We start from the raw sequence: 27,224 nt of genomic DNA, 5'->3' as shown, positions 1-27,224 counted from the left end.
CTCCAGGCTCTGAGCCATCAGCCCAGAGCCCGACGCGGGGCTCGAACTCACGGACCGCGAGATCGTGACCTGGCTGAAGTCGGACGCTCAACCGACTGCGCCACCCAGGCGCCCCTAGCCCAAGATTAAGACTATAACGATTACAAATCTCCACCTGTATCAACGCCTATTAAAGAGACGGTTATCTCATAGATTACTGACTGATGCAAACACTTCCCCTTCTCTTAGCTTAAAAACTCCCCAGCAAACTACAGACACTCAAGACACTGGGTCTTCACTGCAGATACTAGTATGTTCCATATAAAAGAGGATTACCGAGTGAGCCTTGTCGTTTTCCTTCAGAATTGTATCGATATTAACAGCGTTTGCTGCACTCTGCTAATTGTTCTATGAGGAGGCTTTTAGCGTCTCATGTATTCATTTCTTTCTTTACTCATGCATTGATTCACTTGAAATAACATAATCCGTATCCATGAACCACAAAAGCCTGGGGCAAGCTTATTGAATTTTCCTAACTTCCACTATTAGCTAATTTCTACAGAGAAGATTGACTGGTTCTTTTCCTGTAACGGACCTCAAAGCTACACAGAGGACTTCATCAAAGGTGTTGATTCAGGTAACTCCACCGATACTCATCATTGATCTGGGCACAGCTTTCGAGTTCTTCGTTCATTTATGCCTTCTTGCAAGGATTCATTCATAGATTCATGAATCCGAATTACACACTCAATACCCTTTAATGACACAAAACTGAGAACAAAAGCCTTACATACAACCGAGATCTGCTCACCGCCCCCATTCATGGAAAGCGAACGGTCACTCGCTTTTCATAGTGAACCTCTGTTTGCACACAGGGATTAATCAGGACGCTCCCTTCCTATCAGTCCCTTACTTAGGGACTGGTGACCACCTTCTCCTTTCTGCCTTGACTTGCCCATACAGTAAAGCTAGTGTCATCAACACCCACAGACCTGTCATCTTAACCCACAACTGACAAAACTGACATCTGCCATCTTTCGGGGTGCTCCAGCCTCGGAGAGTTAACAGCTAAGATCTTCCCCAGTGAAGGTATGTTTTAGGCAAATGGGACAAGAGCATGAGTTGAGAAGGCAGACGGCTTTGAGAATATGTGAGATGCCCCCCATCACTTCAGCAACGGCTCTTAGTTGGGATGAATCAAAGTAATCATAAGTTTTAGTTTGTGACACATTCTAGACTTGGGGCTCATGACTGGCATGCCTGAATTTCCTACACTGTTTAACTCTTTATTTTATTGAAATAATTTACTGGGCTCCCATAAATAAACCCCATCTAAGCCTTAAACGCAAACACTGATATTTACTTACCTCGGTCTTTATGTTTCTCAGTCCCAGGATTCACAACCATGTCTTCACGATCATAGAACGATTAAATCAGCTGTGTGTTCATTCTATGAACAAAGGAAAAAGGGGGGAGGGAAGCCAATTTGTAAAAACAATGAAGACAGAGTGTGCTTTTTTAAATTGAAATGTGCCAAGAGGAACCGTTAATCAGAAGCCCTATTTCATATCACATTCTTACCAATTTCTCAAGGGTGGTACTCTTACCGAGTTAAGTTTCTACTAGTTGATAGGAATACTATTGGATTCATCGCTCAACACGATGCGATGTGTTCATCGCATTGTTAATATGCGATTAGCAATCAGAGACATCTGACAATCAGAGACATTAACAATCAGAGACATCTGACTTTCCTTGCTACCTACATAGGGAAAGCCGCGATCATCTTTTTATTGGACTTGGCTGTGTAGAATTTAACATATTTGTTTCCTGCCACAATCTCCCAGTCCTCCACTACATGCACTTATGGAGATTCATGGATTCACTCACTCACTGGTTTATTTTATTATTCAGGGAATAACAATACCATTTTTCTACCGGAAACTCAGAATGGCCAAACACCAGCCCGGAACCAAACTACCACAACTCGGAAAGGTCCAGATGCACCTTGCAAAAAATGGAAGAGCCTAAAATTGTTCCTAGGATATTTGTCATTGGCAAACTAAGATGAATCGGTATCCTCGTATTAAAACACGCGTTCCTAATTGGTCCATAGTCTGCTGACTTTTAAAAAATAGATCGAGACATAAAATTACACCTTCTTGCCGTGACACAAAATCGCGGGTACCTGTGATCAGATCCACTGGACAAGAAGACTGAGCCAAATTTCGGTCACAGTCACCACTGTCAATAACATACTTGCTTCTTTTTTCTTGTTTTAATGAAAATCAGTTTAAAAAAGAGTAGTGAGTGTTGCCATATAAATCGTTCTCATCGCTGGCCTCTGCTTGGCTCTCAATTGTGTGGTTATTATAGAGTCAGTGTGTTGCCATTTCCTTAAGAAAAGAATCCCTCCGCAACCCTCGAGCAACCAGCAAACGTTGTTGAGTATTATGTGCAAGTGACCATACACTCCTTTCATTACCATTTCTTGGAAGCCGGAGTTTCAGATTTTCATATTACTACTCCATGTTGCATTACGTCCCTTAATAAGCGTATAAATTGTCCTCTTTTTTTCATTCATTGATACATTTTATTTATTTGTGAATCGATTCTATAAAAAAAAAAAAATACAATCCAGGGCGCCTGGGTGGCTCTGTCGGTTAAGCGTCCAACTTCAGCTCACGTCATGATCTCACGGTTTGTGGGTTCGAGCCCCGCGTCGGGCTCTGTGCTGACAGCTCGGAGCCTGGAGGCTGCTTGGGATTCTGTGTCTCCCTCTCTCTCTGCCCCTCCCCACTTGCACTCTGTCTCTGTCTCTCTCTCTCTCTCTCTCAAAAGTAAATAAATGTTAAAAAAATTTTTTAAATAATAATAATAATAAAATACAATCCATCTCCAAGAACCACAAAAGGTAACAGGTGCTCCTTTCCCGCAGAGGGGAAATAACTATGTGTCTCTTTGTAATGGACCTCAGAGTTGCATACGGGTTTAATCAAAACTCCTGTTTCAGATACCCCATGGTACTCATCATTGGTCCAGGCACGTTTTTCTTCCTTTATATCTTCCTTGATCGGTTGACTGATTGATCCATGAACACAACACTATCACAAAGTGCCAGGATAAGATCTTCGCATGAATGGCTCTTTCCCCATAAAGCAAATAGACTAAAGCTCCTGCTACGATGGACCTCAGGGAATACGTGTCGTCAGTTAATATCCATGCTTCATACCAAATCCACATTCACCACTGGTCCTCCTGTGGCTTTCTTCCATTTAATTGAGCAGCAGGCAGATGTTTATTAGAGTAGAAGACCAGAAAGGAAGAACAGTATGAAAGCTGTCTTTCAGAGAGGGGACACTTGAAAGCGAACGCCCCTAGTTTCCCCCTGAAGATGGCTCAGTGAAAAGTGATGACACCACACCGTCTTTGTTCACATCTCAAAACAAAGCATTCTACTTGCTTACAGGTTGCAACGCAAAACAGTTATCAGCCGGGACTATCCCAATACGGAAATGGTTAAGTCCTCTGGGGAGGGAAATAAACTGCAATATTAAATACTTCTGAAAATGAATGAAATGACGGTGTTTTTAATCACTTCATTGGTGCCAAATTAGATTAAACGTGGTTTTTGATTCATGACATATTCCCATCACTGGCCCATATTTGGAGATTTTTATTACGTTTATAGACATTGATTCTTTTGCTATCCCACTAAACACTCATCATCCAAAGCATCCCAGCCAAGGATGGGAACTGTTGAGTGTTACTTACACTTGTCTCTACATCTGTCTAGCTCTACGTACAGAGCTAACTGCCAATATTTTGTTTGTTAGAAAATGAATACATCGGGGCGCCTGGGTGGCGCAGTCGGTTAAGCGTCCGACTTCAGCCAGGTCACGATCTCGCGGTCCGTGAGTTCGAGCCCCGCGTCGGGCTCTGGGCTGATGGCTCGGAGCCTGGAGCCTGTTTCCGATTCTGTGTCTCCCTCTCTCTCTGCCCCTCGCCCGTTCATGCTCTGTCTCTCTCTGTCCCAAAAAATAAATAAAAACGTTGGAAAAAAAAATTTTTTTTTTAAAAAGAAAAAAAAAAAAAGAAAATGAATACATCTGCTGTCTCATGGCCATTCTGTGAAGGAAAAAGTACAATTAATCTAGATTTTTAATGCGTGTGAATTAGGTGGAACTAGAATAAACTTGGGCACTTCTTCATTAGTCTAGCATTTTACCTTCACTTTTAAATAAGGTATTAGCCACTGTCAACTACACGACACAGGAATAAGCATATCGAAAGTCTCTTTATATCGGAATAGTTTTAAGAGAATACAAGATGACTTTAATGGATGTTGCCTTTGCAGAACTGGTTACGTTTAAATCTTTATTTCACATTCTGTGGGATGACTCATGCCTGATCCCATTTTATATGCTCACTTATTTATTCACTTAATCACTTATTTACTTACTTATGGGATGATTTAACCATACACTCATTATATAAAGAAAGTCAAAGTGGTAAACCAGAACAGAAATTAATCCAGAAGAGAAATACTATTCAATGCAATGATCTACATGTCCCTTACCGAAGATGGGAGTAGAACACGAATTTTTTTTCTTTCTACAAACATCAGTAGCGAAAACCCCAATCAATCACTGTTATTGTCCCATAAAACATGCTCCTCATTGATCTGTGCTCTCTTATTTTAAATAATTAAGATAGGATTTTATTCACTTACGCGGTTATAACGACACATCAAAATTTGGGAATGCAAAGACTTAGAAACAAATCCTGAGTGATACTAACATCCATCTATCTGCTTGGTAGTCACAAAAATAATTGACAAGATCATTTTGAGTTTTGATAAAATTTAGTGAACACAATCAGATCAATCCTAATGCTTCTCATATGACACATTGTCGACATGTGTCCATAACTGCTTCTTATTCAATGAGATACATACTTAATCGATTATCCACTTATGTTAATCTTTCCTGCTTCCTAAAAAACCAACAAACAAAAATGACAGCCAGAGCAGTGCTTGGAGGGAAATGTATAACATTGAATGCATATGTCACAAATGAAGACCTAAGTGTGTGTTGATGGATGAAGGCATAAAGAAACTATGGAATATAAGTACAATGGAATATTATTCAGCCTTTGAAAGGGAGATCCTGTCATTTGCAACAAAACTCAGCACCTCAAAGGCGTTATGCTAGGTGAAATAAGCCAGAAAAAGAAAGAAAACCGTTGCGTGATTTCACTTATATGAGGAATCTAAAAAAGTTGAATTCACAGAAGCCGAAAGCAGACTGGCAGTTACCAGGAGTGGGGAGGGGGAGGAAAGGGAGATGCTGGTCAAGGGTACAAAGTTGCTATTACGTAAGATGAAAAAGTTCTAGAGATTTAATGTACTGCATCATGACTATAGCTGGTAACATCGTATGGTGTGCTGGAAAATCTGCTGAGAGAGTAGATTTCAGGTGCTTTTATCATGAAAATAAAAAAGTAAAAAAAAAAAATAACTATGTGAGGAGATGCATGTGTTAGCTTGACGGTAGTAACTATTTCACTATGTACATGTATATCAATATCAAAACATCATATTGTCCAACTCAAATATACATTATTTCTTTTTTTTTTATTTTAGTGAGAGAGAGCATGCAAGTGGAGGAGAGGGCAAAGGGAGGGAAGAGAAAGAGACAGAGAGAGAGGGAGAGAGAGAGAGAGAGAGAGAGAGGGGGAGAGAGAGAGAGAATCTTAAGCAGTCTCCATGCTCAGCACAGAGCCCAATGTAGAGCTCGATCCCACAACCCTGGGATCATGACCTGAACCGAAATCCAGAGTCAGATGCTCAACCTACTGAGCTCCCCAGACACCCCTACAATTTTTATTTAAAGAAAAGAAGAAAGATTTAAAATCAGCAATCTAAGTTCGACAAATCGAATACAAAGAAGAAGAAAAGAAACAACAATAATTAGAGCAGAAATAGGAAATAGGAATAGGAAATAAGAAACTAACAGAGAAAATCAATGAATCAAAAAAATTGTTCTTTGAAGAGACCAATAAAATTAATAAGCCTCTAGCCACACTAGAGAAAGAAAGAAAGAAGAAAGAAAGAAAGAAAGAAAGAAAGAAAGAAAGAAAGAAAGAGGGAGGGAGGTAGGGAGGGAGGGAGGGAGGAAGGAGGAAGGAAGGAAGGAAGGAAGGAAGGAAGGAAGGAAGGAAGGAAGGAAAGAGAGAGAGAGAAAGAAAACAAAAGTGAGTCTAAGAGAAGGGGAGGGGACACAACTGAGCAGGGAGAAGGGCAGTCCTTCCCAGGTGACCAGCAAGCACAAGACAGAGAACATGGTGACAAGCACCTACTACTTAAAAGATGTTTGGGGCAGAAATCACTAACTTTTTGTGGGCTTAACTCTAAGTGGTTTTTCCCAGACACTCTAATGGTGTCTGGGAAAAGTAAAGCAGGAACTTAGGGCAAACATCCTAAACTCAAGTTCTTATCTAAACCAAACTCTGAGGCTCCTGGGTGACTCAGTCGGTTAAGCGTCTTAACTCTTGATTTCAACTCAGGTCATGATCTCACGGTTCATGAGTTAAAGCCCTGCATCGGGCTCTGCGCTGACCATCCAGAGCCTGCTTGGGATTCTCTCTCTCTGTCTCTCTGTCTCTCTCTCTGCCCCTCCCTCCCCGCAAATGCTCAAACTCTGAGTGTGAGCAGGATTATCATACTGTAAAATGCCAAGCGGCAACTCAGAAAAACAAAAGATTTTTTTCCCTCAAAAGATGTTTTTTTCATCTCATCACATCAATAGATGAGAAAAAGCACATTTGACAAACTATGACACGCATTCATGATTTAAAAGAAACCTCTCAGCAAACTAGGAATAGAAAGTAATTTCCTCAACTTGACAAACAGTATCTACAAATAACCTACAGCTAACATACTTAATGGTAAGAAATTCGAAGGCTTCCCACTGAGATGTAAAGCAAAGATGTTCCCTCTCAACACTACTTTACAACATTGTACTGGAAGTTGTAACTTGCAGTACAAGAATAAGAATAAAGAAATAAGAGATATACTATATAAGAGTAAGAGAAATAAATAAAAGGTATATTATTAGTGAAGGAAGAAATGAAACTGTGTTTGTTGACAGATTACATGGTCATCAATGTAGAAAATATATATATATATAAGTCTATCATTTTCTTAGATACCAGCAAAGAACAAGCGGGATTTGAAATTAAAAATACAATACAATGCACAGGGGGAAAGTGGGTGATGGGCACTGAGGAGGGCACCTGTTGAGATGAGCACTGGGTGTTGTATGGAAACCAATTTGACATTAAAAAATAAAAATAAATAAGTAAAAATTAATAAAATAAAAAAAATTTTTTTTTTAATTTTTTTTTTCAACGTTTATTTATTTTTGGGACAGAGAGAGACAGAGCATGAACGGGGGAGGGGCAGAGAGAGAGGGAGACACAGAATCGGAAACAGGCTCCAGGCTCTGAGCCATCAGCCCAGAGCCCGACGTGGGGCTCAAACTCACGGACCGCGAGATCGTGACCTGGCTGAAGTCGGACGCTTAACCGACTGCGCCACCCAGGCGCCCCTAAAATAAAAAATTTAATAAAATAAAAAATAAATAAAAATTAAATAAAAAATACAATACTATTTACAATAGTACCAATAAAATTAAATATGCAGTTATAAACCCAACAAAACATATGAAGGAAAACAGCAAAACTCTGATGAAAGTAATCAAAGAGTTAACTAAATAAATGGACAGTATTCCATGTTCATGGATAGGAAGATTCAGTATTATTGAGATGTCAGTTCTTTCCAATGCAATTTATAGATTCAAAACAATCCCAATCTAAAACAATAAAACCCCTAAAAGTTAACAGGAGAAAATCCAGATGACCTCAGGTTTGGTGATGACTTTTCACCAAAGACACAATACAGGAAAGAAATAATTGATGAGCTTGACTTTGTTAAAATTAAGAGTTTCTGTTCTGCAAATAAACTGTCAAGATAACAAAATACAAACCGCAGACAGAGAAAAAATATTTATAAAAGATATATCTGATAAATGACTTTTATCTAAAACACACAAAGAACCCTTAAAAAAAAGGAGGGGCGCCTCAGAAAAGAGAGGCTCAGTCGGTTAAGCAGCCAACTTCGGCTCAGGTCATGATCTCGCGGTCTGTGAATTCGAGCCCCGCGTCGGGCTCTGTGCTGACAGCTCCGAGCCTGGAGCCTGCTTCGGATTCTGTGTGTGTGTCTCTCCCTCTCTGCCCCTACCCCACTTGCTCTCTCTCCATCTCTCAAAAAAATGAATAAATGTAAAAAAAAAAAAAAAGAAACAACCTGATTTAAAAATGAGTCAAAGAATGGGAATGCAAGCTGGTGCAGCCACTCTGGAAAACAGTATGGAGATTCCTCAAAAAAATAAAAATAAAACTACCTTATGACCCAGCAATTGCACTACTAGGCATTTATCCACGGGATACGGGTGTGATGTTTTGAAGGGGCACACGCACCCCCATGTTTATAGCAGCCCTGTCGACAATAGCCAAAGTATGGAAAGAGCCCAAATGTCCATCGACGGATGAATGGATAAAGAAGATGTGGTGTGTATATATTTACACACACACACACACACACACACACACACACACACACAATGGAGTATTACTTGGCAATCAAAAAGAATGAAATCTGGCCATTTGCAACTATGTGGATGGAACTGGAGGGTATTATGCCAAGTGAAATTAGTCAGAGAAAGACAAAACTCATATAACTTCACTCATATGAGGACTTTAAGAGACAAAACCAATGAACATAAGGGAAGGGAAACAAAAATAATATAAAAACAGGGAGGGGGCCAAAACAGAAGAGACTCATAAATATGGAGAACAAACTTAGGGTTACAGGAGGAGTTGTGGGAGGAGGGATGGGCTAAATGGCTAAGAGGCATTAAGGAACCTACTCCTGAAATCACTGTTTCACTGTATGCTAACTAATTTGGATATAAATTTTTAAAAAAAACAAAAAACAAAAACTTAAAAGAAGAAAACAAAAAGATACAAGATTCCAGTTATAACTATTAGGGTTACGGTGTACAATTCAAGGACTATACCTAATGCTGTTGTGTAATATGTAGGGAAGTTGTTAAGACTAAATGCTAAGAATTCTCTTCATAAGAACAAATTTCTTTTCCTTTCCTTTTTTTTAATAGTATTTCTATGAGAAGATGATTGTTAGCTAAACCTACTATAATCATTTCACAATATATGTTAATTAAACCATCAAAAAAAAAAAAGAAAAAAAATGAGTCAAAGAATGTAACAAACACCTCACTAAAGAAGATACATATGAAAAGATTCGCCACATCGTATGTCATCAGGGAAATGCAAATTAAAACAACAATGAGATTCCACTACCTACCTATTACAATAGGTGTTTGGCAGTTTCTTTCAAAACTAGACATGTTCTTACCACGTGATCCAGCAATCACATTCATTGGTATCTACCCAAAGGGGCTGAAAACTAATATCTGCACAAAAACCTGCACGTGAATGTTTACAGCAGCCTTATTCATAATTGCCCAGATTTGGAACACCCAAAATGGCCTCCCATAGGTGAATGGAAAAATAAACTGCTGTAATCTTCTGACAGAAGATTATCCAGTGCTAAAAAGAAATGAGAAATGAAAAGACACGGAGGAATCTCAAGGGTATATTCTAAAGTGAGGGAAGACAATATGAAAAGGCTACATAGTAGTGATTCTAATCACACGACATTCTGGGAAAGGCAAAACTATGGAGACGAAAGAAAGATCAGAGGTTGCCAGGGGTTAGAGAGGACAGAGGGGTGAACAGGCAGAGCCCAGGAGATTTTTAGTGAAATAGTCTGTGTGATACCTTCATGTTGGATTCATGTCATTGCACATTTGTCCAAAGCCACTGAAATTACAACCAGGAGTGAATTCTAGTCAAACTATGGACTTTGGGTGATAATGATGCATCAGTGTAGGTTCATCAATTGTAACAAATGTACCACCGTGGTGGGGGATGTCAGTTGATAGTGGGAAGGTTATGCACGTGCGGGGGTTTGGGGATTATGGGAAATCTCTGTATGTTCCATCCAATTTTGTCGTGAACCTTGAAACTGCTCTAAAAAATAGTCTTTTAAACCCAGCAGTAGCACTGCTAGGAATTGACCCAAGGGATACAGGAGTACTGATGCATAGGGGCACTTGTACCTCAATGTTTATACGGCACTTTCAACAATAGCCAAATTATGGAAAGAGCCTAAATGTCCATCAACTGATGAATGGATAAGGAAATTGTGGTTTATATACACAATGGAGTACTACGTGGCAATGAGAAAGAATGAAATATGGCCCTTTGGAGCCATGTGGATGGAACTGGAGAGTGTGATGCTGAGTGAAATAAGCCATACAGAGAAAGACAGATACCATATGTTTTCACTCTTATGTGGATCCTGAGAAACTTAACAGAAACCCATGGGGGAGGGGAAGGAAAAAAAAAAAAGAGGTTAGAGTGGGAGAGAGCCAAAGCATAAGAGACTCTTAAAAACTGAGAACAAACTGAGGGTTGATGGGGGGTGGGAGGGAAGGGAGGGTGGGTGATGGGTATTGAGGAGGGCACCTGTTGGGACGAGCACTGGGTGTTGTATGGAAACCAATCTGACAATAGATTTCATATATTGAAAAAAAAAATAGTCTTTTAAAAAAGGAGGCAACACGTGTGCGTGTGTGTGTGCGCGCACACACGAACACACACACACACACGACTAAAACAAAAACAAAAACTCTGCTACCAGAGGACATTTGCCAATGTCCGGAGACATTTTTGATTGCCGCAGCTGGGAGGGAGGGGTTAATACTGACGTCTAGCACAGCCCATGAGGTTACTCAACATTCTACTACATACGGGACCGCCTTCCCAACAACGAATTATCCAGCCCAAAACGTCAGTCATGAAGGGCTGAGAAAATCCTGCTGCACCCTCTTCAAAATAACTGGTTGAGACATGAATGCAATATACATTCACTCACAATATCATCAATAGCTACGGACATGCAAACTGGATTAGAGACTTGTATGGAATTAACAGCTGTTCATATGCTCATTACTCCCAGATATAACCAACCAGATCCTATTTTCTTGCAAACAGCACCTTGAAGACAACGCAGAACAACACAACGCTGCTTTCCGGTACTTATCTCTTCATGTTCCTGACCCACATAGGTATCAGATTTAATCAATTTATGTTGGAACTGAGTGCTTCAGAAAATATTAATAATAATATTATACATTCTCATAATTAAGCCACATGTGGCTCTCCTTGTCTTTATTTATAAATTTATTTATTCATTTATCAATTCACTTCTACCAACACAATCCAGACCTATGAACCTTCATAACCTAAGAGCAAAATCCCGAATATTACTAACCTCTACTGTAAGCTGATTTACCATATAGGCATTAACTAGGTCTCTGACCTCAGAGTTACAGGGTTTAATCAAAATCATTGATTCAGACACCCCAGGATACTCATCATTGGTCCAAACTTGGCAACACTTCCTCCATTCATTAATACCTTTGTTTATGGATTCCCTCATTAAGTCACTAATAATAACAAAGGCAAGGACGTGAATTTTGACTATAACCTACTACAGTCTCTAGGCTCCTTACCCACAAAGGTAAAAACTAAAATTCTCGGGGCGCCTGGGTGGCGCAGTCGGTTGAGCGTCCGACTTCAGCCAGGTCACGATCTCGAGGTCCGGGAGTTCGAGCCCCACGTCAGGCTCTGGGCTGATGGCTCAGAGCCTGGAACCTGTTTCCGATTCTGTGTCTCCCTCTCTCTCTGCCCCTCCCCCGTTCATGCTCTGTCTCTCTCTGTCCCAAAAATAAATAAATGTTGAAAAAAAAAATTAAAAAAAAAAAAACTAAAATTCTCATTACTGTCGAATAATTCAATCAGCTATAGCATTTTGTTCTGTAGATATTAAAATACACTTTCTGTAAAGAACGAACCAGCATAGACACCTTTTTTTAATGGGCTGGAGTCATAAGGTACTTGATTAATCATAAACTTTAGTTGCTATCATGTTCTCATTATTGACTCAAAAAGGACACTATTTTTTATTTACTGACTTATTTACTGTCCATCTGTATACTCCCTAACCACATGATTCACAGCCTCATTATTCTTTTTTAAGGTTCCGTATTCACACATGGCTAAGAGTATCCCATGAAGCATTGGTCTAAGATTTACCCTACTTTATACATTCACTGATCCACTCATGTTGTTCTCTTAATTACTCAAAGCATAATTTGATCATCTACTCATTTTTTTTAAAGAAAAAGAGTAAAACCCACCAGTACTCCAGAACTGAAATACCATGTCATGCCATTGCTGATACCCACTTGTCCAAAGTGGGATTAAGTCTAGATTTCTCCCTCTTCATCTAAAATGGTTTAGTCATTATATTGTTTCATGACACCTACTCCTCTGCCTTCTCTTAAATAACTGACCAAACCGGGGTGCCTGGATGGCTCAGTCGGTTGAGCGTCTGACTTCAGCTCAGGTCATGATCTCGCAGCTCTGGAGTTCGAGCCCCGCGTCGGGCTATGTGCTGACAGCCCAGAGCCTGGAGCCTGTTTCAGATTCTGTGTCTCCCTCTTCTCTCTGTCCCAACCCACTCGCATTCTGTCTCTGTCTCTCTCAAAAATAAATAAACATTAAAAAAATTTTTTTCATAAAAAAGTAAAAAATAAGTAAATAACTGACCAATATATGAACTCATTTGTTCATCGACTTTTAACGATGCATTCAAAGTGAATGCAAGCGAAGACGCTGGATAAGAACATTGACTAATACTAGTACCTGTCCCTACGTCACTGTCCACAGATATAACCTGTTAAGAGTCTTCTTTATTTTTTTAAATAATACTATATTCTCAGTATTAGTCCTTGCTTGGCTTTCTTTCCATTGGGCACTTATGTAAGCAATTGTTGGTAATGTCGAGGATTTGCTCCTTTTCTTTTTTTTTTTTAATTTTTTTTAATATTTATTTATTTTTGAGACAGAGACAGAGCATGAACAGGGGAGGGGCAGAGAAAGAGGGAGACACAAAATCTAAAGCAGCTCCAGGCTCCGAGCTGTCAGCACAGAGCCCGACGCGGGATTCGAACTCACGAACTGTGAGACCATGACCTGAGCTGAAGTCGGACGCTTAACCGACTGAGCCACCCAAGTGCCCCGGATTTGCTCCTTTTCTAAATAGAACCAACAACCAGCTAGCTACCACCAATCTGAAACAACAGGGACTCTCATGGAATAGGATATCTATCCTTTAAGGACAAATGTAAGATAGACTTGATCGATTTAGATTACGAAATTCAGTGTCTGGGGAAATAATATAATGATACATTTCACAGACATTAAGAACTCAAAGCTCAGGAACCAGATCTTAACTCGTCCTAACTTGTGCTGTAAGCCCCTCTCTCATGGAAGAAATAGCTAGATTTCTTTTTCTCAGTGGACCTCAAAGGTACAGAGTTTAATTAAAATCTTTGATTCATACATCTCAGAATCCTCATCGTTAATCTACACCGAACATCTTGTTCTTCCTTTATTTACACATTCCTTGTTCCTTCATTCATGGACTCACTCTCATAACAATATAATCTATTCTCATGAATCAAAGAGCCCAAAAACGACATCCTTGAATATCACCAAGAACCGGCTCTACACCCATTTCCCACAGTGCTAATAAACAAGGGTATTCTTTGCAATATATACGTATGCTGTTTGCATATATAAATTAACCAACATTCTCGCTCCGTATCAGCTTCAAGGGTCCACGCCTGGCCCTTTTATAATTAAAGATGATGCAGTGAGTAACCATGGGAACTTTAATCTTTCTCCGCATCTAGAGAGACAACAATTTTGTCCATCTTCTTGTGTGTTTCTCCCTCAGGGAATTCATAGCTTAAATCTTTATCCATGGACAAGTACTTAAATGCATTGCAACGCAAAAATAAAACACAATGTGAAGCAATCCTAAAACTGAACGAAACGTCCGGCATCTTTTTAATTGGGCTTTACTAGTCCTGCATCTGATTCATCCTAAATCTCAATTCGGGTCTGTGCTGGGCTCATTTGGCTTTATTTTTTAATATACTCGCTGATTACTTTGAAAAATCCAAGCAACACTCACAAACCACCCTCCCAACCCAAGAATATAAACTCTGCTACTTACATCAATTTCTTCTGTCCTTACCCCCCACAGCTTGATAAAGCCAAGATCTTTAGCATTAGAGAATGATTACTTCATCGGTGGTATGTTCGCTTAGTGAAAATGCAGACTTTCAAGAGAAAGAAAGAGTCCATAGTTAGATTTTTTTTTTTAATGGAGGCTAGTCTTGCAGTTTTAGATCAATCATAAACACGGGTCATTTCAGAAAGAATGTCATCATTGCCGATGAATCGCACTCTTATTCATTGACTTATTTAACTTTTCTTTTTAAGCAGTACAATGAACACCAACATGAGAATAAGAACCATTATCTATCATGAATATCTGTCTACATACTCCCTATCCATAAATTTAACAACTCAGTGACTACTTTTAATGGACCTCACTTGTACAAAATTGGATAAATGTAAATCTTTGTTTTATGCATATTCTCACCAATGAAGCCCACATTTTTCTGATTTATGTCTACTGATTCATTTACTTATCCGTGTATATAATGAGGCATAAAATAAATCAATTATCTTCCCATTTTTCTAAAGAATTTCTTCATGCGAATTTCTACGTACACCTGAACCTAACATTACACTGTATGTTAACTAACTGGAATTTGAAAAATATTTCTGTGTGTACTTTGTCCAAAATGGAAGGAACTTAGAGTTCTATTTCTTTATCTGGACAACTTTTGCGTCTAACGGGAGTAATCATTATCTTTGGTTCACAACACACATTCCTCATTGGCCCCTGCTCAGCCTTCTTTTGAATAATTAATCTACAGAGAAATACACTCCTTCATTCCCTTATGACAAGATGTCAGTACCAATGAAAACCAAGGCACGGAACAGGAATATTAAGTATCCAGTCTACATGCTCATGGCCGATAGACATAAATGATTACTAAATCATCTTTTCAATTTTTTTAATTAAACTAGTGAATACAGTTATATTGATTGTAACCCTGGCCACATGACATATCCTCAGTATGGGTTCACAACATTTGGCCCTCTCTCAATAAGACAATATTTAAGCAATTGTTTATTTATGTAAACATTTTTTTTTTGTCCTTCTTAATTAAAACCACCAAACAAAGAATCAAGGCAGCAACATGAACTCTTGGGTACGTCTGTCCATACTGTCCTTATGGAAGGGCTCAGAGCTTTGATTTATCTATAGAACCTGATGTTTCAAATATACACTAACAATCATTTCTGCTTTATTACATAACTTCATAGCTCGTCCACATATGGCCCTCCTTATCTTCATTCATTTACACCTTTCCTTATTCATTCATGAACTCACTTCCCTACAAGTTTATTTTATCCCTCTCTCTCTCTCTTAGATTTTATTTTTATTTTTTTGCAATAGTCCACAGATTTCTAGACGGGGATTAACACAATTCCGTTTACTTGTTTTTTCTATTTTTTTTTTTAATTTCTTAAGTTTTTATTTAAATTCCAGTAGAGTTAACATACAGTGTAATATTAGTTTCAGGTGTACAATATAGTGAATTCAACACTGCCATACAATACCCAGCGCTCATCACAACAAGTGCCCTCCTTAATCCTCATCACCTATTTCCCCTACCCGTCCCTGCCTCCCCTCTGGTAATCATCGGTTTGCTCTCTATAGTTAATTACTGTTTTGCCACTCTCACTCTTTTTGTCCCCCCTATGCTCATTTTTGTTTCTTAAGTTCCACACATGAGTGAAACCCTATGGCATTGGTTTTTCTCTGACCCATTTCGCTTAGCATAGTACACTCTAGCTCCCCGCTGTCCTTGCAAACGGCAAGATTTCATTCATTTTGATGGCTGAGTAATATTCCATTGCAGATCTATATCACATCTTCTTTATCTATTCATCCGTCAGTGGACACTTGGGCTGCTTCCATAATTTGTCTATCATAGATAGAGCTGCTATAAACATCAGAGTGCCTGTCCTCCATCAAATCTGTATTTTCGTATCCTTTGGGTAAGTACCTAGTAGTGCAATGGCTGGGTCGTAGGGTAGCTCTATTTTTAACTTTTCGAGGACCTTCCGTGCTGTTCCCCAGAGCGGCTGCACCAGTGTGCATTCCCACCAGCAGTGCAGGAGGGTCTCCCTCTCCCCACATCCCACACAATTCTGGACTCAGACTCAACCCCCACCCCAGGACTCACCGTTGTCCTAAGCTTTACACTCTTTTCCTTCAGTCCTTTATCCTTTAGGTTTATTGACATGCTCACTGTTCCAACAATAGAATCAATGCACAGAAATCACTAAAGCTCAAAAATAAGATCCTTAAACATCACTAAGATCTACTGATAAGCTCATTTCCCGTGGAGCTAATACATTACGTCACTTTTTGCAGTGGCCTTCAGCGTAGGCCATGTGCTCCCTCTCACTGACTCTTGTGAAGGGATGAATGTTAAAATCCGCAGTCGTGTAAGTATCCCTGAAAACGTATGAAACCTCTGCCACCTTTTTAAAGGAATCATCAGTTGCGCAGAACTGAATTACTCCTCATTATCTCTGGTTCATAATCTAGTCCTGTCATTGGTAATGTACAGCGTTCTTTAATTTTTCACTCCTACGGAGCTTTTTATTACTTGAAATACTTCAGTGCACAGCCATGAACAAGTGCCCCTAACCAAGTACCTAGACTTTGACTGTTACTCACCTCCGAATTTAATGCTTCTTCCCCGCAGAGCCACAGTCTTCACCACTAGATAGGATTAAAAATCAACCGTGGTGTCTTCATTCTGAGGTAAAAATCAGGCTTTAGAAGTAATGAAAAAAACACACACTTAGGTATGTGTGAAAGATACTAATCGTAGAGTTCTCGATGAAACATAAAACTTGCTTCTTCTCGTTGGCTCAAGAATGTCACTACTGTTTACTTACTCCATTCATTTTGAGTTTTTTCAGATTTTATTTTTAAGCCACCTCTCTACCCACCGAGGGCTCGAACTCACAATCCTGAGATCAAGAGACGCATGTTCTGCCGAATGAGCCAGCCAGGCACCCCTAATTTTAATTTTCAACAATAAAACGAACACCACTGAGTCCATCGCTCCACTCACAACTGATAACTATGACCCTTATAAACATATCCGGGTACTTTACATAGCTAAAATCTACATTACCCTTCTCCATGGATCTTTCTTAAACCGATCGGATAAATTTAAATCCTTGTTTCACGGCATATTTTTAACAATGGTCCATGGTTGGCTCTACTTATTCATCCATTCATTCATTCACTCATTCGATTAGTCATGGAATAATTTCACCTGTTGTTCATTATATAAAGGCACAGACAGTACCTTCACTTATGGTGAGCACGGTGTAACATCTACAGATGTCAAATCACTATGTTGTGCACCTGAAACTAATGTAACATTGTGTGTTAACTGCACTTTGACTTAAAAAAAAAAAAAGAAAAGTGAATTAAAATGGGAAGCATCTGTCTGTACGTTATACAAACTGGGAAAAGCCTGGCTTTTTAAAAATATAGATGCAGTAGTATAAAACAGGATAATCAGAGTCCTTCCTCACTGGTGTATGATTTTCACCTTTTAAACAAAATATGAATCCATTCATTCGGTTATAATAACATATAATATGTCATTGTTATAAGTCACTGGACAATGCTTTAAATAATACTAACAGGAGATCATATGCTCAGAGCAAACCATCTTGTCATGGGACCACATTCTCATGACTGGTCCATAATCTTCTTTTTTGTTTCAATTAGATCTTCAATTATTTACCGATGCCAACCTGTTTCCCTTAATAAAATAAATCAGCAACCTGCCATCAATTCATAATGACAACATTCAATCTTGGGCATACTTTCCTATCTGCTCCCTCTGAACAGAATAAAGTCTACTTACTTTCCTAGACCTCATTACTTCAGAAATGTTTCAAAACATAGTCTCATCGTTAAACAATGTGTGGCTTTCCTTGTCCTCATTCACTCCATTTCTTTCCTAACCAGGCATCATTTCATGTGTAATTAAAAATACCCCGCATCCTAGGAACACAAAACCTAACAACAGGATCCCGACTATTCCCTTCTTGCTTTGTAAACACTTTCACCATAGAGGGAATGGCTACATTTCTTCTCGTAATGACATTAGAGTTACAGAGCTCCATCAAAATCTTTTTTTTTTTTTTAATTTTTTTTTTCAACGTTTATTTATTTTTGGGACAGAGAGAGACAGAGCATGAACAGGGGAGGGGCAGAGAGAGAGGGAGACACAGAATCGGAATCAGGCTCCAGGCTCTGAGCCATCAGCCCAGAGCCCGACGCGGGGCTCGAACTCACGGACCGCGAGATCGTGACCTGGCTAAAGTCGGACGCTTAACCGACTACGCCACCCAGGCGCCCCTCCATCAAAATCTTTAATCCAGACACCCCAGGGTACTCATCATTGATCCAAACTTGGCATTTTTTTGCCTTCTTCATTCATATCTTCCTTTCCGGATCATTTTTACATGCATAAATTATAACACGGTCAATAGCCATGAATCACAAATGCCAAGAATAAGATGAATGGTTTTTACCAAGGTAAGTCTATTTGCATGTGTCCCACAAAGCTAATACGCTTGCTGTCTTTTTATTAGTGCACCTCTGGGTTGCACAGAGGGATTGACAGCTGTTTCACATCAGCATCATATTGATAAGAAGTTTCTGCTCGTCTCTTTACGTATCCTCATTGTAAAGAGGGTGAAATAAACTATGAACCATCGTCTTCCCTCACAACTAGAACGATGTAATTTCCTCCATCACCCTACATCCCCCTCCCTCAGCAAGTAAATAACCTCGAGCTTTAGCAAGGAAGGGATATACTTCTAAATGTACTTTGGTGCCAAACTAAAATGATATATATTATCATGTGGCCCTGAAAATGACTAATCATGAACGGTTCATAACATATGCATATCCTTGGCCAATGCTTGGTGTTCTTTAATTTTACATATATATAAATGTTTTATATTTTACATATTATATATATAAATAATACACATTTACATATTTTATAACCAATTTTATGTTTATATATTTCATTACATATGTATTTATATATACTTATTACATACAAGTATATTTTATATATTTAATATATTTATTATTATGCTATTATTAATATGCTATTTTAAATTTTGTAAAATAAGTCCTTGGAAAATTCATGAACAAACTCGCCAGAGACCAGGGACCGTAACATTTATGATGGTCTCTATGCTCTTTACCCACAGAGGCAACAACTAAGATCTTCCTCATTAGAGAATTATTCATTTGGCTGTGGTGCGTTCATGCTGTAAATTAAAAGCCAATTCTAAACAGTCTCCATGAGATGTTTTTAAGTGGACATGAGTTTCACACTGCCAAATTAATAACAAAGCTGGATCATATCACATTCTCATTACTGGTGCAAAGACAACTCCCTTGTATTTTATCAGCTTATTTTATTTTCATTCTTTAGCAATGTAGTAAATATCATTGAATCTAAGACTCAACTCAAGAATAAAGCCTGGGTGACTCAGTCAGTTAAGCGCCCAACTCTTGATGTTGGCTCAGGCCATGATCTCACAGTCGTGGGATCGAGCCCCACATCACGGCTAGACATGGAGCCTGCTTGGGATTCTCTCTCTCTCTCTCTCTCTCTCTCCTTCCCTCCCTCCCTCTGCCACTCTCCCCAGTAAAATAAATAAATATTAAAAAAAGAAAGTTGAGGGGCGCCTTGATGGCTCAGTTGGTTAGGTATCCAACTTCAGCTCAGGTCATGATCTCCCTGTTGGTGGGTTCAAGCCCCGCGTCAGGCTCTGTGCTGACAGCTCAGAGCCTGGAGCCTGCTTCCAATTCTGTATCTCCCTCTCTCTCTGCCCCTCCCCCACTTGCACTCTGTCTCTTGAAAATAAATAAATGTAGGAAAGGGAAAGGAAAGGAGAGGAGAGGGGAGGGGAGGGGAGGGGAGGGGAGGGGAGGGGAGGAGAGGAGAGGAGAGGAGAGGAGAGGAGAGGAGAGGAGAGGAGAGGAGAGGAAAGGAAAGGAAAGGAAAGGAAAGGAAAGGAAAGGAAAGGAAAGGAAAGGAAAGGAAAGGAAAGGAAAGGAAAGGAAACTGAGGCACCTGGATGGCTCAGTCAGTTAAGCGTCTGACTCTTGGTCTCAGCTCAGGTCACGATCTCACAGTTCATGAGTTCCAGCCCTTCTTCGGGGCTCTGCACTGACAGCACTGAGCCTGCTTGGAATTCTCTCTCTCCGTCTCTGTCTGCCCCTCCCCAACTGTGTTCACATGCTCACGCTCACGCTCCCTCTTGCTTGCTCGCTCTCTCTCTCTCTCTCAAAATAAATAAACTTAAAAAATAAAACAAAAAATTAAAATAAGAAAAGAAAATCTTTCTTATAAAAAAAAAAGGAAAGAAAAAGAATAAGGCTTATAACTTTTACATGGCAGAGAGAGAGAGGGAGAGAGAGAATCCCAAGCAGGGTCCACGTTGTGAGCACAGAGCCCGACACAGGGCTCGAACTCACAAACCATGAGATCATGACCTGAGCCGAAGCCAAGAGGTGGACGCTTAACCAACTGAGCCACCCAGGTGACCCTTCCTTCTTCTTAATGAAACCAACCACCAGCAAACTCCCAGCAATCCAGACTTACGTGCCCATGTACATATAGTTGTGTGCACTCTTATGCTTCTGGACCTCCCGTGTGTTCTGAAGAGGGCAACAGGTCTTACCTATGTATTCTATTGAAACATGGTGTTAAACAAACATATCACCAGCGACACTTGTCCCATGACACTCATGTGTGATCATGTTTGTCTTCATTCAATGACACATTTATTTATTCGTGCATTCACTGATTCACTTACACCGATACAATCCATACCCAAAAATCACTAAGACCCAAGAACCAGATCCCCAGTGGGCTTGAACTTCTGCCCCGGACTCTATTCCGTTAGAGAGAATGACTAGGTCTCTTTTCTTTCCCTTTCTTTCTTTCTTTCTTTCTTTCTTTCTTTCTTTCTTTCTTTCTCTCTTTCTCTCTTTCTTTCTTTCTTTCTTTCTTTTGTAAATTCTAGTTCCTCTACAGTTAATACACAGTGTTCTATGGACCTCAGAGTTTAGGGTTTAATCAAAATTCTTGATTCATATACCCCAGAACTACTCATCATTGATCCAAGCTTAACATTCTTTTTCTTCATTTATTTATGTATATATTGTGTATTGACTGTTTATGCATTACTTACTGATTATTTCCTTCATGGCCTCACTGGTTTAAAAAAAAAAAACTACATCCTATGAATCACAGAAACCCAGGGACAAGATCTTTGAATATTGCAGAGAGCTGTGTACGAGCTTATTTCCCACAGAGCTACTAAACAAGATCTCTTTTTAATTGGACCTCAGTGCTGCACATAGGGATTAATCAATAAACTTGCCATCCATCCCACGCACTTCACTGCTCTCTGCTCGCTCATCTTTCCCTTACGTTCTTCGTATTTTGAAACTAGTGCCCTGAACCTACCATTTGACTCCAGAACTAGAATGCGGACAATACTCTCTAGCTTCCCGGGTGCTCCTTCCTCAAAGACGTAACAACTTGGGGCGCCTGGGTGGCACAGTCGGTTAAGCGTCCGACTTCAGCCAGGTCACGATCTTGCGGTCCGTGAGTTCGAGCCCCGCGTCGGGCTCTGGGCTGATGGCTCAGAGCCTGGAGCCTGTTTCCGATTCTGTGTCTCCCTCTCTCTCTGCCCTTCCCCCGTTCATGCTCTGTCTCTCTCTGTCCCAAAAATAAATAAATGTTGAAAAAAAAATTAAAAAAAAAAAAAGACGTAACAACCTAGAGAGCTATCAATAGAGAATGTTCTTAAAACGGGGTGCAAAAATAAAACAGAATATTAAAGCAGCTGTGAAAGTCAACGCAAAACCCTCAAACTTTGTTTTCAATGGATCTCAATTATACTGAAGTGGGCTAATCTTTTTTTTTTCTTTAACACGAAATTTACTGTCGTATTGTTTTCCATACAACACCCAGTGCTCTTCCCAACAGGTGCCCTCCTCCATACCCATCACCCGCCCTCCCCTCCCTCCCACCCCCATCAACCCTCAGTTTATTCTCAGTTTTTGAGAGTCTCTTATGTTTTGGCTCCCTCCCTCTCTAACCTTTTTTTTTCCTTCCCCTCCCCCATGGACTTAAGATTCTCAGGATCCACATAAAAGTGAAAACATATGGTAGCTGTCTTCCTCTGTATGACTTATTTCACTTAGCATAACACTCTCCAGTTCCATCTGAAGTAGGCTTATCTTTTGTTTTTACATTTCTTTCATTAGTTTTCTTTATTTTGAGAGGCAGAGAGAGAGAGAGAGAGAGAGAGCACGTGTGGGGGAGGGGCAGAGAGAGAGGAGACACAGAATCGGAAGCAGGCTCCAGGCTCTGAGCCGTCAGCACAGAGCCCGATGCGGGGCCCAAACTCACAAACCGTGAGATCATGACCTGAGCCGAAGTCGGACGCTCAACCGACTGAGCCACCCAGGTGCCCCTGAAGTGGGCTACTCTTAATCCATGGTTCATACACATTCCCAGTCGTGTTCCACGTGTGGTGTGCTTTGATTGCATTTATGTGCCCACAGGCCATTGCTCCTTTGAAACAATCCCATGGACCACAGGAATTCCCTCCAAACCAAGAACACAAACTCTGTCACTTACATGAGTCACTTTGCTCCTTATCCATAAAAGTGACAGCCAAGATCTTCATCACGGGATAGTGGATAAATCAGACTGGGTATGCTGACTCTGCAGAGTAACAAGCAGATTTTAGAAAATGGAAGAAGCAGTATGAATTTAGATTTTTTTCAAGACACCTCAGTCCTACTGTAGTAGATTTCTCGTCAATCCCTTTTTTACCATATTCTGATTATTAGCCCAAAAATGGCCTTCTTACTTCCTGACTTCTTTAAGTTTTTAACGTTTATTTTTTGAGAGAGAGAGACACACACACATAAGTGTGGACAGGGGAGGAGCAAAGAGAGAGAGAGAGAGAGACACAGACAGAATCCAAAGCAGCTCCGGGCTCTGAGCTGTCAACACAGAGCCCAACACGGGGCTCGAACCCACGAACTGTGAGATCATGACCTGAGCCTAAGTCAGATGCTTAACCGACTGAGCCCCCCAGGCACCCCTTACTGACCTCTTTAATTATAATGCATGTAATACGATGACAACTGCTAAACCGACAACCTAGTGGAAGAATTCAGAACGACACCTGTTCCTCATTCAGAACTATACCTGTTCCACATTCTGTCTGTTAAACCCCAACCGCATAGGTCCTAGTCTAAACTGTCTTTTTTTATGGTTCTTCCTTGATAAGAATTTTATACATTTATATCTTCATTTCTTGACATATTTTCATCAATGATCCGTGACTGGCCTTACTTTATAAATTTATTCTGTTTTTTTATTTATTTACTCATGTAAAAATTTGTTCTCTTTTTTTTTTTTTTCAAAAAAATGCAAAATGGTCTAAATATGAAAAGTAATCATCTCTACACCCTCTACCCAAAGTGGGCAGAGCCTCAAAGAAACCCCTTTTGCTTATATGGATACTGAAGGGTGGAACAAAGGTAATAATTATCTTCTTGTAATAACGTATTATCCTCACTGATACATGTTTGCCCTCTTTTAAATAATCTCGTCCTTGGCTCACTTATAATAGTATCCTCGATACTCTGTGCAACTACATCCCTGGACATACCTAAATAATACTAACATCTTCCCATAAACTCTATACCCGCAGAAAAACAATTAAATGGGTCGTTTTCAAAAATGATACTGATTGAGAATAACTCATCTAACCCTATCTCTCTCATTGGCCCATGCTCGATCTTCTTTAAGTACATCCGTAATCAATCATTTGTTATGTTTCCCTTTCCCCCCCGCCCCGCCTTTTCTTAATAAAATTTGTAATAAAATTAACCACCACCAACCCAGAAGCAATACTGATACCTGCCTACATATTCCTGATGAAACGCGGTAAAAAAAAGTCTTAGACTCTTAACCTACTGGAACTCAGCTCCTCAGAAATGTTTTAATAATAATTTATTTCTCATTAGATACTCTCATAATTGGTAAAGACCTAGCCCTCGTTGTCTTTGTTCATAGATACATTTCTTTACATACTGAAACAATGAGTCACTAATAAAAAGACCCTTACCCAAGGTGTACAAAGCCACAAGCAAGACACCTATAGTCCTGATTTCTGCCCCGGTTCATGTCCCACCAAGGAAAGAAATTAGGTTTGTTTTTATGATAGACCTCAGAGTTATAGGGTTTAATCAAAATCCTTGGTTCAGACACCCCAGGGTACTCATCATTGGTCTAGGCTTGGGACTTTTTCATTTACTCATTTATACATTTGCTTATTCATCCATCCATTCATTCATTCATTGACTAAAAATCACTTGCTCATATTCATAAATCACAACAAAGCAAGAACAAGATGTAAGAATATTACTGATGTCTGTCTTTTGTCTAATTTCCCCCAGAGCTAATCCCCCAGATCCCTTTCTAGAGTGGACTTACTGTCGCACATATAGATCAGTCATTCTTTCTGCAAACCCACATTCATCATAACCCTGCGTGGCCCTCCTTTTCTTTAATTTGTTCAAATTTCAAAATACATAACAAAGAAAATCCAGGAACATCTCATTTTACTTTGCCAGTAATTTTCCATCTTTACTTGTGTATCTCTCTCAACATGTTAGAAACCCAAATCTCTGGGGCACCTGGGTGGCTCACTCGGCTGAGCGTCCCACTCTTTGAGTTCAGCTCAGGTCATGATCTCACAGTCAGTCGTGAGATAGAGCCCAGCATCGGTCTCTACACTGACAGTGCAGAGCCTGCTTGGGGTTCTCTCTCTCCTCTCTCTCTCTCTCTCTCTCTCTCTCTCTCTCTCTGCCCCTTCTCCCGCTCACACACACACGCCTGTGTGCTCTCTCTCTCTCTCAAAATAAATAAACTTAAAAAAAAAAAGAAAAGAAACTCAAATCTTGATCAATGGTGGAATGTGTAAATCAGGAATGGCAGAATATAAAATGAAATATTACAGAAATGTAAAGTGAATGAAGTGCCTCCTTTCACCTTTTTTTAAAAAGGACCTTGCTTAATACCCATCAATGTTAACAAACGAAAATTTAAGTTAAAAAATAATAAACAAACAAACAAAAAAAGGACCTTGTGTGTTCAAAGTTAGATTACTATGAAATTTTGTTTCATGGCACATTTCACAAGGGCTCATTCTTAAGCCTCTTTACGTATTTGTCTATTTGCTTATTTATTATTTAATTTGAGTAGTTATGGATTAACTCATGATTTATCTATCTTTGAGAAGATAATTAACAAGAATAAATCTATCTGCAGCCCAAAGTGAAATAATATGACATGAATCTATCTGTCAACCTGAAATAAATAGGTTGGAGCCTAGACTTTTTGTTTTTTATATGGACACTGGTAACAAAGACTGTATTTATCCTAACCCTCGTTTTATGAGTTATGTCCATCACCGGTCTATGATTTGTCCCCTTTTAATTAACCGAACGTGTCATAAACATACTCATTCATTCCCTTACAATCCCTAGCTTGGAATCTGAAGAAACTGGTCAAAAACTCTCAATAAAAGTAGTATCTGTCCACTTGTTCATTACCTACAGAGGCAACCAACCAGACCTTTGTTGTCATTTAATGCACTCAGTAAATAAACTGGATTAATCATAATTCTTATCATGTGACATAATTTCAACATTGGTCTTCTTCAATTGTCTTATGTATTTCTCTTCTTTATTTCTTCTTCATTTCTCACATCCCTTTTTAACAAACAGACATCAGTGCTTTCTTTTCTTAATGGACTTCAGTATTTCAAAAACATATTAATAATAATTCTTGGTCCGTGTTACACACTCATCATCGGTCCATACTTGGCCTCTCTTTTCATTCATTTATACATTTATTTAAATGATTTACTCATTGACTCACTTACACAATAATAACATAATCAATACCCACAAGCCTCAAAAGTCTAAGATTAAGACCCTGCAATCTCTCTAACCTCTGATGATAGGCTCATTTCCCACAAAACTGAGACCAGGCATTTATTGCAGTGGATTCCATTGGTGCCCATCTGCATTAACCAACACCTTTGCTCACAATGCTGTGCTCACTCAGCACTTACCATGTTTCAGTCTCTTCTAGCTAGTTATTTACTCAGCTACTTGTTCCTTGCAGGTCATTTTCCTTAAAAACAAAAACGAAACACAGCAGGACACCAACAACCCAATACAACAGCACTGATTAGTACACACATCTATTCATATGTTCATTAACCACGGGGATTAACCGATGCACATTGTTTTTACGGTTCCGGTGCCTCATAAAAAATTTTAAAATAATGCTCACTTCAATACATTAATAGTAAGTAAGTGTGCTTTTCCCTGTTTTTCCCATTTGTCTATTTACTTTCCACTGATCCATTAACTGACCAATAATAAATCAATATCCGTGGGTCAGAAAAACATAAAGGAAAAGATCCTTGACTATTGCTATCATTGGAGCATAGTAGTGCCGGCCAATAAAACATAATGCAAGCCACCCATAAACTTTTCAGTTTTCTAGAATCTATATTTTGGGGGTGCCTGGGTGGCTCAGTCGGTTAAGCGACCAACTCCTGATCTTGGCTCAGGTCACGATCTCACAGATCATGAGTTCGAGCACCGCATCAGGCTGTGCACTAAAGGCACAGAGCGTACTTGGGATTCTGTCTCTCCCTCTCTCTGCCCTTCCCCATCTCTCTCTGTCTCTCTCTGTCTCTCTGTCTCTCTCTCAAATAAAAAAATTAAAATAAAATAGTAGAATCTACATCTTGTACATTTTTAAAAGTAAAAAGAAACAGATGAAATCAGTTATAATTGTACGTTTAAC

General features: G+C 39.5%; 1 long non-coding RNA gene and 5 other non-coding genes across 7 annotated transcripts; all 6 read right to left on the bottom strand.

Moving 5' to 3' along the window:
* Window positions 1-117: 117 nt before the first annotated feature.
* Window positions 118-27,023, bottom strand: LOC122469544. Of its 2 annotated transcripts, XR_006293507.1 has the most exons (6): window positions 26,479-27,023; window positions 22,962-23,048; window positions 16,928-17,009; window positions 14,276-14,381; window positions 1,347-1,429; window positions 118-750 (listed from the first exon to the last, which is right to left on the bottom strand). It is a non-coding gene; the product is annotated as an uncharacterized LOC122469544 (long non-coding RNA). The 2 variants fall into 2 exon arrangements; XR_006293506.1 differs by having other exon boundaries at window positions 118-1,429.
* On the bottom strand, window positions 2,946-3,020 carry LOC122469842. Its single transcript, XR_006293723.1, has one exon. It is a non-coding gene; the product is annotated as a small nucleolar RNA SNORD113/SNORD114 family (small nucleolar RNA).
* LOC122469844 lies at window positions 11,504-11,575 on the bottom strand. The gene has a single exon (XR_006293725.1). It is a non-coding gene; the product is annotated as a small nucleolar RNA SNORD113/SNORD114 family (small nucleolar RNA).
* LOC122469861 lies at window positions 13,552-13,623 on the bottom strand. The gene has a single exon (XR_006293741.1). It is a non-coding gene; the product is annotated as a small nucleolar RNA SNORD113/SNORD114 family (small nucleolar RNA).
* Window positions 21,362-21,433, bottom strand: LOC122469845. The gene has a single exon (XR_006293726.1). It is a non-coding gene; the product is annotated as a small nucleolar RNA SNORD113/SNORD114 family (small nucleolar RNA).
* LOC122469849 lies at window positions 24,561-24,632 on the bottom strand. The gene has a single exon (XR_006293729.1). It is a non-coding gene; the product is annotated as a small nucleolar RNA SNORD113/SNORD114 family (small nucleolar RNA).
* Window positions 27,024-27,224: the final 201 nt, after the last annotated feature.

This window comes from Prionailurus bengalensis, chromosome B3, assembly GCF_016509475.1.
Source record: "Prionailurus bengalensis isolate Pbe53 chromosome B3, Fcat_Pben_1.1_paternal_pri, whole genome shotgun sequence".
NCBI lineage: Eukaryota > Metazoa > Chordata > Mammalia > Carnivora > Felidae > Prionailurus > Prionailurus bengalensis.
Note: the sequence above shows the minus strand (reverse complement) of the source record. Positions and strands in the feature narration are given on the sequence as shown.